The sequence below is a fragment of the Limulus polyphemus genome, unplaced genomic scaffold (assembly GCF_000517525.1).
Source record: "Limulus polyphemus unplaced genomic scaffold, Limulus_polyphemus-2.1.2 Scaffold57, whole genome shotgun sequence".
NCBI lineage: Eukaryota > Metazoa > Arthropoda > Merostomata > Xiphosura > Limulidae > Limulus > Limulus polyphemus.
Genome location: NW_013665667.1, coordinates 37,579 through 52,660, shown reverse-complemented (window position 1 = coordinate 52,660; position 15,082 = coordinate 37,579).

Here is a 15,082-nt window from a genome sequence, read left to right as displayed (position 1 = left end):
ACCTAGCCATGCCGGGCCCCATATAATAATAATTGAAGGTGAACAATTTTTCAAATCAATAAATTATACAGTTTTAATTTATTTTATGCTGTTGCGCTCATAGTAACTATTGTACAAGCCTGGTCCCACATCTGATTTGTGGACTTATACTGATAGAAACTGGGTTTCGATACTCGTGGTGGGCAGAGCACAGATAGCCCTTCTTGTAGCTTTGTGCTTAATAACACACACACACACATACAAACTCATATCTGAAAAAAATGAACCCTGGAAAATGTTTTGTTAATGCTTTTTTGAAAAGATTATAGAATACAGTATAGACATGCTGATTCTGAAAATGCTGTATACCAAGTTCTGTTTTGCGTTTTGGATCCAAAATAGCTGCCAAATGCAAAACAGATCACTTCAATATCTTATCTAACGAAGAAGGCTCGGCATGGCTAGGTGGTTAGGGCACTCGACTCGCAATACACGAAAACAACATTTCGGGCAATAGCCCTTCATCAGGTTACCAGTGCCCGAAACATTGTTTTCGTATTTTATTAATACAATTATTTTAAATGGGCGAGTTATAGTGGTCAGGCATGGCCAGTGTGCGGGTCGAGGGTTCGAATCCCCGTCACACCAAATAGGCTCGCCCTTTCAGCCGTGGGGGCATTATAATGTGACGGTCAATCCCACTATTCGTTGGTAAAAGAGTAGCCCAAGAGTTGGCGGTGGGTGGTGATGACTAGCTGCCTTCCCTCTAGTCTTACACAGCTAAGTTAGGGACGGCTAGCGCAGATAGCCCTCGTGTAGCTTTGCGCGAAATTCAAAAACAAACAAACGAGTTATAGTATGGAAACTCTGATGGTTACTTTGTGGTTACGAACTTGGCAGAGCCCTTAGAGAGAAAGTTTATTTGCTCCATCGTCCTATCCCTCCATCCCTGTACTACTTTGTTTCATTTCTGCCTTTCTCTTATAAAAAATTTAATATAAGATATATAGTATCTCTCTCCAGTCCCTTGCTGCCATAAATATCTATTGCATGTCTACTAAACTTATCCATTCTGAGAAGCTCACAGTCTACTAAAAGGTAGCAGGGTGGTTTCAGGGTCTCTCCTGAAAAGAAGATGGATAGCTTCCCATTTCACCCTGCCCCATATCAAGCACTGTGTTAACTTATAACTTTTTAGGATTGTTTTGATGTATTCTATTATTAAACTGGCTCTTTTGAATTTTGTGGGGAAAATTATGTGAGATTCAGTTCTCGTAACAATAACTTCAAATAGAAAACTTTGCAATTGAAACTACTGTAGGCCTTAGGCACTAATAACATGAATTTCCTTGGTTGGTAACAAATGTTGACTAACTTGTTGATTAACTTACAGAAGCACTAACTCTTATTGAATAACTTTACTTGATCAACCTTCTCTAAGTCATAATCTACTTGATTATTTCCCACTTGATAATTAACTACTTGTATTTACACTTCTTGGTAGTACAATGAATGCTCTCTTTGTTGAAAGTTCAACCTTTGGTGTAGTAATTGTCAATTTTGCACACGGATTTCCTAGTCAGAAACTATGAAGCTATTTGAAACTAGCTTAATCTCGCATCCATGACTCTGCTTGAAGTCAGTTTTCAATATGCACTCTTCCTCGATATCATCCACACAATATGAAGTAAAGAGAAGCTTCCTATAGTAACGGTAACTTCTATCTTTCATCTTACTGGAACTTTATGTCCATTTATTTTTCACATCAATTTTTTTTTCAGTAACGTTGAGGGAAATTGCCCACCTTTTATTACAAAATTAGACTGAATTAATGTAAGTTAAACCAGTGTCGATCAATTTACTGTAAGGCTTTTTATCAATATACTCATGGACTAAGAAGATGGAGTATTCTCAGCTGAACTTTGCACCATAAGTCTCACTAGTTGTTATTCCTCTGATGTGGTTGGGCTCAAAGACTCATTTTTATGGTATTGTCTCTTTGGTTTATTAATAGCTGTTAATTCCACACAGTCAAGGATTTAATCTATAATATTTCACTCTTTCTGAAGTCACTTTAGACGAGTTTTTGTTCCTCACAGGCTTTGGTCCGCAGTTTCTGGCAATATGTATTTTTAAGTTACATTTTAAGCATCTAATTTTTTGTAGTTTATCTTTTCAATACTGTTGTCTAATTAATCCTTTCAGTCTTCTGGACTATCGTCATGGGGAGCTGATGTTTCAATGCTATTCGATATGATGATCCCGTAACTTCTAGATGGTATCTTAATTTTTTTTCTGTGACTTTAATGGCTTCAAGTTCCATTGCAATCTGCAAAGCTTCCTTTAAAAATGCGCACTTACTTTGCTTCAGTGTAATTCTCATATCGTAATCTGTTATGGCATCTATAAATTTATCACATGTCAATGAATCGATCATTTCACGTGACGCATTCGGGTAAGATAACTGGAAAAGCTTTTCCAAATCTTCTGCGAGTTTCACTAAATTATTTCTTTTTTCCATACCATGTTCTGGAACTTTACTTTGGATACTTCTTTCTGGTTTGTTACTTCAAACCTGTTGAATAAGGCAACTATAATTTCTTGATAACTGTTACTGCTATCAGCTGCAGGTTCATTAATGTCATTAGAGCTGGTCCTTATAAATGGGCTGCAAGATAAATAGTTTTTTGTTCACTATTTCATTCACCCACTCTGGAAATAATTTTATATTGAACCTAGTATGCTTCTGAAGGTACTTTTCCATCGTAGTCCATTGGTTTCTCAGTCAGATGGTATTGTTGAATTGGCCAACTAAGTTCTAGAATTGGATTTGACATTGACATGGTTGTAGTAAACCAGGAAAATACTGTAGTAGCAGATGACAGACCAATAGTTGTAATAGATGTAGACCAAAAAGGTACTTTTATTTCATATTTTGTAATAAATGGTATTTTAGGTTGGAATTCGTGGCCATATGTAGAAGGTGTAGCTGGTTTAAACTTTGCATTTAATATTTCGTTTTTCAGATATTCTATCCTATCACTGTTGTTATTTTATACTCACATTTCTATTTGTATTTCTTTGGTTTTGTCATTACAGCATTTCCTTACTTTGTTGATGCCTTTTTGTACTTCTATTTTGTCATTACTGCCATTCTGTACTTCTTCAATTTTATTGTTGTACTCTGTCTGTAGAGTTCCAATAGCTTCTTTGATCTTGTGTTCAATATATTTATTTTCGTATTTAATTCTTCTTTAAATATTTCTCTTAGCTTAATTTTATTTCTCGGTTTCTTTCTCCTGTTACAAAATTTTGGACTATTTGGTAAAATAATGCGAGATCTAGTTCACGTAACAATAACAAATTAATTTATTTATTTCTTAAATTCTGTTACAGTCTCTTTCACTTGTATGCTTAATACCAAATAGAAATATTTTCAATAAACTAATATAGGCCTAATTCACCAATAATACTTAATAGAAATTTTCTTGATTGATAACAAACTCAGATTAACTTACTGATTAGCCTATTGAATAAGTTTCCTTGAATAACCTTCTCTCGATCATCAACTACTTGTATATATACTTAATTTTCAATTCTATAGGAAGTTTCTAGGTGTTAGAATTACTTTTATGTTTACTTGTTTGTTTTAGAGTAAAGCTTCATCTTTGGGCTATCTGCTGTGTCTACTTCATGGAATCAAACCCCGGAATTTAGCATTGTAAGTCCATAAACTTACCACTGTCCCATTGGGGAAACTCCTTTAATGAACATTCTTGATCTTAAGATCATGCGCTCTTTAGTTGATGTCTAAATTCAAAAGTTGAAAATATGGCTTACATCAAGTAGTTCAGTCAAACCAACATGTAACTCATATTTTTGGCCCTTTAAGTTCAATTTTGAAATTACCTTGTTTTTTCCCGTAAAAAAAATGGAAGACGTATACAGATAAAAAACCTGTAACCACATTTTAGACCATATTTTAATACTTGGTTCAGCTATATCCATACATTCAATGAAAAACTAAATTAGATACTTGGATTTATACTTTAAAGTCTATTTCTAAAGGTAAGGCCTTTTTTATTACAGGTACAACTTAATAAATATAGTATTTCATAGTATGCTATGTTAACTTTCCAGGGCATCAACTTAGGGTAATGAATCTATATCCGACATATAGCTTCAAGAGATTAAGTTCACATCAACCTGTGAATTCTAGGCTTAAAGTAGGATCAAACACTGTGGCCTTTATTGTCTTTTTAGTAGTATTGAAACATGACACAGAATGTAGACTAGATCTGTTAGGCAACAAAACATCCACAGATTAAATTCCAATCTGTTTGTTTCAATGAACTTTGAAAGTTTAATGGATACTATAAAATCTACATTTTTGTATTGAATTAGTTGTAGTGGCTGATTCTAGTCTACCGATTTTGTCTTTTCACTTGAGAGGCTCATCTGATACAAAGGCATCGAGAACCCTATCTATATTTTATATGTCTTTGAGCTTATGCCTCTTATTATCACTTTCATGTAATTTTTGGATTCCCTGTCCCATCATTAATAAGCTTTTCTTTTCTGTCACCTTTACTAACGATGCACGTAGAAAACATAATATATAGTGGTCTCTTAATTATGTTAACCTGTTTCATAGTCTAGTTTTCTTTCGAGAAATACTCGCTTTTTGAGTTTTTGAGCTCACAAACTCCTAAGTCCATACTCCTTTACTTGATAAAAGACTTGAGATTGATTACTTTGGTTCTCCTATTATAGTACTATTCTTGAGTTTTGCGTCAAATACACTTTTGATCGATTACTCTACTTTTCTGCTTGAGTCTTGGGTCAAATGCTCATTGGAGTCGACTATTCTACTTGGGCCCTGGGTCAAATATTACATTACTCTGCACATCATACTTCATGTGACATAAAATTGCCAATTTTAGAAATATTTTTCTATTTTGTTTTGATAGATTCCTGAAAGGCTAAAACATCAGAATGGTGTTTCATATTATAATTAAGTCTTAATATAAACAAAGGTTATGACAGTCATTTTGAATAAATTACTTAGACCTTTCACAGATGATCTTGTATGCTTAGTCCTACAGTTTTATTTTTCTTCTATTGAAATTCTGGATACCTAAAACGTCAGAAAATAGTCTTTGACCATCTTTCTATCTTCAGTGGATCAGAAGTAATAATCATTTATGGTATGTTTGATGGTCATCTTGTTTTTTTTTGTAATATTTTTTTTAAAAATCAAAATGCAAAATTGAGTTGTTATTTAGAGGTTTGTGCGGAATTTTGGAGGATTGAAGTAGACGTAACGTAATTGACCAGTGATTCTTGTAATATGGTTGGCGAAATGAGTGATGCTTATTTCTTTATTTAGCGATGGTTTTATTGTGTTTATGTAGAAAGGTTCTTTGACTTTTCTTGTTTCCCAAAATTTTTCTGAGTTGATATGTCTGTAAAATTGGAAAACAAGAAAAATCTAAGAATCATTCAACATCAACACAATGAATCCATCGCCAAATAGGGACATGGGCATGGTTGTTTCTTTTATCTCCTACATTTTAGAGTTGAACGACCCTACAGACAATTTATACAACACACGACCACTTCTCTCCTATTCCACCAGTCAACAACCACCCCAATACCTTGACCAAGCACATCCAGACTACTGAAGTCAACCAGCTGATCATGAAGCAAGCACACACCATGTTGTTGTATTTATGGCAAAGCTACTGAGACTTCCTACCATTGTCACTAATTTCTTAACTAATTACCAGAAGGAAGGCAGCCAGTCAACAGTACCTTACCACCCACCATCTGTACTGAATGTCAATCTTATAACACACCCATAGGTTTTTAAAGTGTGAATAATTTTTTGTGGTATTGCACAAATTCGAATCTGATTCGCTAACATTCAGAGCTCTACTACAGGATCTACCCAAGCTCTAGCCTACATATATATTTCAGTTACATATCATCCCATACATTAATGCTCGTAGACATACTGCTTCCAACTCGTGTGCCATTACAATAGCAACCTACACAGGAAACTTCTACTAGCCGTATATCAGTAGCTCCTGTAGAGTAATGTGCTGCCACCTGTGTGCCATTAAACTCAACACGTTTTCTTAGCATCACCAAATAAATAATCATCAACATAATTCAGATGAACAAAGACTTTTTAGCTAATAATTCTTTCAGCTGGAACTAATATTCGTGTTTTCACTACAGTTGAAGTTAAAATGCTTTTAACTGATGAATCCTAATGTTTATCTTACAATTTGTATAGCATCTATACTACGAAAATGTGATAGTAAACCAATGCCTTGACCTAATTTTATACTATCAGTCTGTTTGAGCTTTAAGTCATTTATATAATAATAATTTTGCTGTGTCATTATGCTTAGGACAAAAGCCATTGTCAGCTCATCCTTAGCATTAAATAGCCATGCACCTGGCGTTTTTATTCATGATAAATCAAAATGATGGGATATCATTATTTGTTTGGAATATTCCTACAAAGCTACACAAGGGCTATATGAACTAGCAGTTCCTAATTTGGAACTGAAGATAGCTTGTCAACAGTACTAACCACCAACTCCAAGTGTGGTAATGGGAAGCAAACCATTGACCCATAGATCCACAGCCCAACACGGCAACTACTAGGTAATGCCTACTTTAGGCTGGAGTATGACCATTTACTCTTCATATAGCTTTGAAACTTTATATCTTATGCTTGAAAATCTTATATATTGCGAACCATGGTGTCTGTCTAAGCATTTGTCTGTATCTCATTTGAAAACCTGTACATGCAGGCAAAGTTCAACATTTACTTTTGAAATGATGGGAGAACAGGCATGAATAATGTTGATGACAAATTTTATTTCGCAAGCAGGATATTCTACACTAAATTATTAGGAATTAACCACACTATCATTCACATTTCAAAATGTGACATAACTTAAAGAATAAAATGTACATTTACTGTGTATTATTGCTGAATGGCTCTTAGCATGACTGGAATGCTCAACAATTACATTTATCAGAGCCAAGGTACATTCTAAAGAAGGTGGCATGATATTTATTTATGCACTAGGTAGCACAATCTGATTCTGGCCAAAATCTGTTCCACTGGAGGTATTGCTCTGGCTAAAGCCTCTTCTGGCATTGCAGCAACATTACTAAATGGAGGTAGAACTCTGCACTCAACTTTAAAAGTACTACTGAACCTGCACAGCACATGAAGAAAAACTTTCAACATATCCAAGGGCACAGATCTGGCCAAAGTGGTCATTGTTGATGAGGTACCAATGACATCCAAGCTCGCATTTGAGGCGCTTTACACAACTTTGAAAGACATTCGAGAAGTAAGAAGCCTTTTGGAGGCATGACTGTCACCTTCTTAGGCAATTTTCTCCAAATCTTGCCCATTATTCTGGGTGGAACACGAGGAAATATTGTTGATGAGTTTCTTAACAAGTCTTACCCCTGGAAGCACTTTGAAGTACATCGCCTGACCACAGACATGAGATTGATCTTACGAAAAGAGCAAGAAGTGGTTGAATTCTCAAAACTGCTCCTAAAGGTATGTGATGGTCAAATTCCAAAGATAGCAGAAAGCGACTGCTATGACGAGATTCCAATCCCTGAAGGAGTTGGAAAAATGGCCCAGACAGTTGCCAAACTGAAATATAAAGTTTATCACAACTTGTAAGAACATGCAAACAACCCTGAGTGGCTGACAGAAAGAACTATAATAGCTCCACTCAATGAGACGTCTACTGTCATTAGTCATTCACTGATCTCCGAGTTTCCTGGTGAGGATGTCGCTTACAAATCACTTGACACAGTCATAGTGGATGACAATGAAAATTTCGAAGGCACTACTGAGCAGAGACAGCAAAACTGCATAGAGCATCAGCAGACTATGTACCCAACTGAATTCCTGAACTTGTTCAAGATATCTGTCCTGCCCTCTCACATCTTGAAATTAAAGGTTGGGTGTCCAATCATGATTCCGAGGTCTATAGATCCGCTAAGAACATGCAACAGCTCTAGATGCGTGGTGACAAAGCTGTTCAAAAATGTCATCTTTGATAAAGTTTCAACTTGTCCATATGTTGGACATGAGGTATTAATTCCACGAATTCCACTTAGTCTCTCTGATTCTCCTTTCCCATTCACTCTAAAGAGATTACAATTTCCCATCAAGCTTTGTTTCAGCATGACAATCAACAACTTTAAGGGACAATAATTCAAATATGTTGGCATTAACTTGCACAATGCTCCTTTCACTCATGGCTAACTTTATGTTGCACTTTCTCGAGTTAGAACTTCCAAAGGTTTAACAATATTGGCTTCAAATAGCTGGACAAGAAATGTCGTTTATCCAGATTTCCTGCAAGAGCGCTTTAGAAGGCTGAATTTGACAAAGTTTGGCTTAAGTTAAAAAACTAAAATTCTTGCTATCTCATTTAATTTGAAAGTGTACACTCTTGAATTTACGTGCTGTACAAATGGAAATGACAATCATCCAAAAAAGACAACAAAGTGCGATGCAAAAAAGGCACCAGCCAAAAGTCTATAAGATCGAAAATCATAGAAAAAATACCAGTGCAAAACTAAAGTGTGCACACGAAAACTAAAATGAGATCTAAACATTTCATCGCCCAGTAAAGAGTCAAATATTGTCAACAGAAAGCTTTACAATTTTCCATGTAAGCATTTAAAGTTCCAACAGGATAACAAACATTAAAATATTTTTAAGTAACCATTTAGATATAGTAAATGAAGACAGTGACTGACTAGGGGTTAGGCAAAATATGTTTGCATTTTCATTTTACTTTTCTTGATGCAATACAGTCAGCCATTTTATTGTCCCTTCCAGTAGGCCCAGCATGGAAAGGTGGTTACGGAGCTCGACTCGCAATCCGCGGGTTCGAATCTCCGTCCCATCAAACATGTTCGCCCTTTCAGTGGTGGGGGTGTTATAATGGGACAGTCAATCCCACTATTCGTTGGTAAAAAAAGTAGATCAAGAGTTGGCGGTGGGTGGTAATGACTAGCTGCTTTTCCTCTAGTCTTACACTGCTAAATTAGGGACGGCTAGCGCAGATAGCCCTCGTGTAGCTTTGCGCGAAATTCAGAACAAACCCTACCAGTAATCTTAAAATCAATATGAATATCTTGATTAAAGTAGATTTAACAACGCACAATTTAAAATTAGCTATATTTGCGCTCTTTTTAGACAAATCCAACCTCCGCTGCCCGATGTTGTATCACCTTTTCGCGATGGGCGGTATAAGTAGCTCACAGCTTTGGCTCTGAGTGAAACCAAAAATGCTTTTTTAAAGACCATGAAATAATTTAAGTTGATAGATTAACTTAAACTTTCCCCATCACTGGGGACGGGTAGTTTTTCTTGTGACACATATTTGAAAGTAATGTTGATTCTGTAAATATCTTAGAATTTCGTGTGAAAATCGTAACTGGATCATAAATGCAATAGTAGAAACCATTTTCTGTCATTTTTATATAGTTTTCCCATCGCTTGAAATAGCTAAGTAGGGTTTTTCAACTGTTTTATTATAGCCAATCAATTATTTATTGTTACTGGCAACAATATGTTTTTAGAGCTTAAATAACCTATTGATCGCCTTCAAGGGTATTTCTATAAGCATCCTTAAAGTTATTTTTATGGCTAGTAATTTCACATCTGCTTAGGTGTTGTACATAAAAATTTGTCAGGATAAGAAAATAATAGTTGCACTGGTAAATTTCTTTTAATAACATAAAGATTTTTTATCAGTTGTGTTAGGATAGAAAATATGGACTTGTTAATGCAATAACGCTTAATGCTTGCACTAACGTGGTAAAATCGTCCTTTACTTCTCTATATTAAACCCGATTTTTTGTAAGTCACTTTTTGTCCTTAAACTAAGTAACTCTTATTTCTGTATTAGCCTCAAATATGTCAGTATTCATAATTTCCAAATTAGTTAATGTAGAAATATTCACTAGGACTGCGTTACAAAATTTAGTTTTAACTTCACCAAGTACTTCTAAAGTATTATTTATGGTTGCTTGTTCTTCTAGATGTATGATGGTTGTCCGTTTCTGCCTTTGAATATCTTTCTTTTGGTTTAATTCTTTTCAGTCATCCGAATTCGAAGCTCCGAGTAAAAATTTCAGTATCTCTACACCTACGTTAATCAAACCTCTTCTTTTTCGTTTTTTCACTATTTTTAACATTGTGTAACTTCCGTACAACTTCTGTCAGTTCGTATTTTTACATGTCAGCTAAACGTTAGATATTTTCTAATACTAACAGTATTCGTCGTGCTTTTCATAAGACTTGTAAAATACTGGTATATTCTTGGTTCGCAGCAAAGCTATAATAACTTTGTTCTGTGACATATTTTTCGAATTCTCCCAGTTTTTCACTTCTCGAAAATATCCACTTATTAGTTTAAGCCTTGCTTTCTAAATATATAATCTGGCATCCTATTAAAAATTCGAACTCCTGAAAAGATACTCTAGTATAATTTTCTGTGACTTTATTTACTGGATTTCTTGTTATTGTAATGTGTGTAATCTCTAATCGTTGTGGGTTGTATCCATGGGACATCATCTATCTGATGTTTTGACCTAATATGGTAACTATGTGTTGCTGTTGTTCTATCTGCTTGTGCCGCTGCCATACTATGTACTTTTCTTATCTTTACTACTGCTCGCGTCTGGGTCTTGTGGAATTTGAACTCCTGCTTCGTTCTCTACGCTTATTATCGAAAGGACTTTATGCACAACATCGTCATCTAATATAAGATCTACTATTTGATCATTATCGTGTGGGCTAATTATTTTTGTCTCTATTTCATGTTCGGCCTTATCAATTAAAATATTCTCATTAGGTCCTTTACTTTTCTTTCTACTCTTAATTAATTTGTTGCTTCTTTTCTATTTCTGGGGTAAGCGTATCGTGTTCGTAAAATTTATGCTTATATAACCCATTCACATTAACATATTGAGTCCTGTTGCTGAATACTTCTTTTGTCTCAAAGTTTAAAAGACTAGTTTGCTATAGTACTCTAAATAGACATTTCTAAAATTGTGCTTGTTTTCTTTTCTTTATTTTAGGGATGTATACTTTATCACCTATCTTTATGCTGCTAATTTTAGTCGGTCTTGGCTGCACGTTACTCTCTTCATGCAGTAGCATGCGTTACATTTTGCTTTCTCAATTGCATCCATGTAACAATTCATCCTTATAGGATTCATTTATAGCATCTTCACATTTATATCAGTAAGAAAATATAATTGTATTTTTTTTTTAATCGCTGGAAAATATTATGGTGCTGAATATCTTGGAATTCTCTGGTAAACGTCACTTGGCTCTAGAATAAAAGTAGGCAAAAACCGGTGAATGAAATTTTGGTATTCTATAGATGCATAATATTTCAGGATTAAGTGAAACATTTGTCATTATCATAGGCGACGGAGAAAACCTCAAGCTATGTTAATGACACAACACTTTAAATACAATATATAGTCAAAACCGTTGCAACAAAAATTATAATTTCAAATTCAACCTAAATCACAAAAAAGTACAGAAGTAAACCTTTTAATAATGAAATTCAACTATAATAAAATATATACATATATTACATAAGAAAATCCTTCAACAAAGAACAACAAAAAAAAGACAAGTATTACTGTTTAACACATTTAATCCGTGTAAAACTCATAAGTATTTGTTACAACAAAGCGAAAAATACTCTGTAACACTGATAGTTTCATTTAATAGATTAGAAAAAAGAAGAAATGATATTCTTTAACAATGACTTCATGAACACCATAATTCATATCGTAATGTCCCTTTAACATAGATAATATCTATCAAGAATATGGCAAATCATTTAAAATCAATACAATAGAATAAACCCATTAAAAAAATGAACCTTTAAAAGTACTGAAATAATTCGTTGTATAAACCATCTGAAACGAAATCCAAAAGAAGAAGAAAAATGAAAAGTGAATGTAAATACATATAAAATACCATCAAACACAGATCACAACGAAGATTTTTTAAGAATGAAGAGAGTTCCATAATAAAATAATATAGCCCTCCAGTGGCACAGCGGTATGTCTGCGGACTTACAACGCTAGAAACATGGTTGCGACACCCGTGGCGGGCAGAACACAGATAACCCATTGTGTAGCTTTGTGCTTAACTTCAAACAAACCAACCTTTTAATATGGATACCAAAAACAGAAAAATTCATATGATGATGAAATTTCAGTCACAGTATAAACAAATTTGTAAAATGTGGAATGAAATAAACCCTCTAAGAATTACATATGAACTTCAAACACAATTTATACAAAAGAAGAAAAAAGAATACACCCTTTAAACACATATGCCATAATTATAAAACAATAAAATTTACACTCTAAATTCACAGAAAATGTCACCTGAAATTAAATCATGTATAAAGTGAATCTGTCACACAATAAATAAAATAGAACTCAAAGTACATGAAAGTTACAACAAAATAAACTTTTTAAACGTGTTTGATTTTTATGATGCAAAATTAAATACTTTAAACACACATGAAAATGAAACAGGAATAAACAAAAACCAAGTGAAAAATGAAGAGACATATACAAAATACACTCTTAGATTAAAAGAAGGATACTAAATAGACGTTAGTTTCCAGAGCAAGCATGCTGTTTTGCTCTCCTTACTGTAATCCCACCAACATATTATCAAATGTGGCTGTCTCCTTACTATTGGCTGACATTGTGCACTTAGTGTCTTAGGCCTTGGCCAGGACCATCTTGGTGTTAGCCAGCTCGATCCATACGAGTTGCACCTCTTCTTTGATCCACAATGAAATTGTTACTCTCTATTATAATTGGTCTGCCTCTCTGTTGTGGAGGCCCATTCTACAGCCACTTGTATATGAAGATCTGATTTAAAATGGTGGCTTAGTTGGAACTGCTACTCTCAGCTGCCTCATAGGCTGTTTCATGGGTCACTTGGATGGCTCCGACTCGATTGCCATTGAGATAGAGGCTGCTCAACATGGTGGCTTAGTTGAAATTTTACTCTCAGCTGCTTCAGAGGCTGTTCCATGGGTATCTTGGATGGCTCGATTGCCATTGAGGTAGAGGCCGCTCACTTTGCCTCAGTCATGGTTGGTCCAGCAGCTGACATAGATACTCGTCCAATAACTGAAAAATCTCTACATGGTAGTAGTAATTGTCCAGCCAAAGGCTGAATGGTCTAGACTGTCACTGTGGTCGTTATCATGGTGGTATCCGTGGTGATGGCAGGTGTATCTAGGGGAATAGCCCTCTGAGATCCTCCTAGAGACTAGTTGAGATGATCAAAGCTCACTAAAGGTATTCTTTGATTTAGGCACGTATTGCACACACACTGCAGGTGTGAATAATTCTAATTTTTATGGTATTTAATGAAGGGGTATCACCGACAGGACACTTTTATAGTGTGTCCCATTGTTTCCTAGAATATTACATTGATTCATGTGTGATAGAAGTGAGAAATGGTAAAATTGGTTGCCACTGGTCTGCTTGGAGACTTGGCTCCTCCAGAGTCAACATGTGTGTTTGTTTTTCCTCTCATCATTAGTGCATCCAGTGAAGGCATAAACTCTGCAGAACCTATCATGGCCAATGGGGGCTACCCAGCCCCAGGTGATTTTGCATAACCCAATGATAGACATAGGGAACTCCCCCACTCAGATGCATTGATCAGCAACACAGCTTCATCCATGGGCTCAGCTATGATAAGCATCAGGCTGTTACCACGAGTCTGAGAGTTGGCAATGTATTCCAACCCCTCACTTGAAATCAGGCATATTGATTTTCCATGATGCAGCATAAAATAAAATACTTACAAGCTAAAATGGCTGATTAGTAGATAGTTAAAGGAAAAGACAGGCAGAAGAGTCAAGAGTTTGATCTTCAATAGTGTAATCCTGGACTCAAAATGTAAGGTCAGATGAATTATAATTGGTCAGAAGTTCAACCAGATGTGTAGTTTATAAAGAGGGTCATTATGGCTTGGTTACAACTATAACTGGATCTAAAATCGCTTTTAGAGGAAGGGTGTTAAAACTAGTCAAGTAAGATTTCTGCAGGCTTCATGTGTACTCATGCCATACACTGCCTATAGAAAATGTATCTCTAACACGTATAAACTTCTATGTACCCCAGACTTTGTTGGCTCTTTTTTTGACAAATGCCTGTAGCCATACTGCTTTTTCTCATCCTTGCCAGTTAACAACTTACCCTCCAACCTAGTTCCTTTCCTTTTGCCATATCTGATTATCACATCGGTAGAGTCCAGGTTTATTAGAAAAGAAAATTGATCCAGACTGCATGTACTGGTTCCTACACACATAATACGATTCAGATTAACATATACCAACCTCTACTTCTGAACATTGGATTCTACAAAATGCTTACATCATCTCTCCCTCGGTATAAGTTTAGTACTAGGTAGGTGTGACATACAAAGTTTTACACATGGGTGTTACTTTTCACCTCTCAAAGTACATTTATTATGATAACTAAGCTACTGTCTGTGAATTTTATTAACTACTGATAATTTACCCATTCATGAATATTTCAATTCAATTTAGTAAAATATCTCGCACTACTTTTACCAAAAACACCAATAAAACTGTTTTTTCTCAGTGAATTTCTTTCTGTTACTTTACACTTTACTATGAAAATTCACTAGCTGTCAAATACTTCAATTTTGAAACTGAAACATTCTCTCATCAGCACTAATGAAAATATCACATGCACTGTATCCTCAGATAATGTTTTACAGGCCAATAATCAAAATTAAATTCATATCTCAAAGTCTTAACATCCAGGTCAAATTCCTTATTTTCATTCATATGTTGTTTGATACTTGTGTTTTCAGTGTAACTGATTCAGATGTATCATGCAACACTCACACATAACTGAGTAATTTCCATAAAAATGTGCAATACCACACACACACATATTCGTACACATATATTGCTAAAATAACATATATATATATATATATATATAC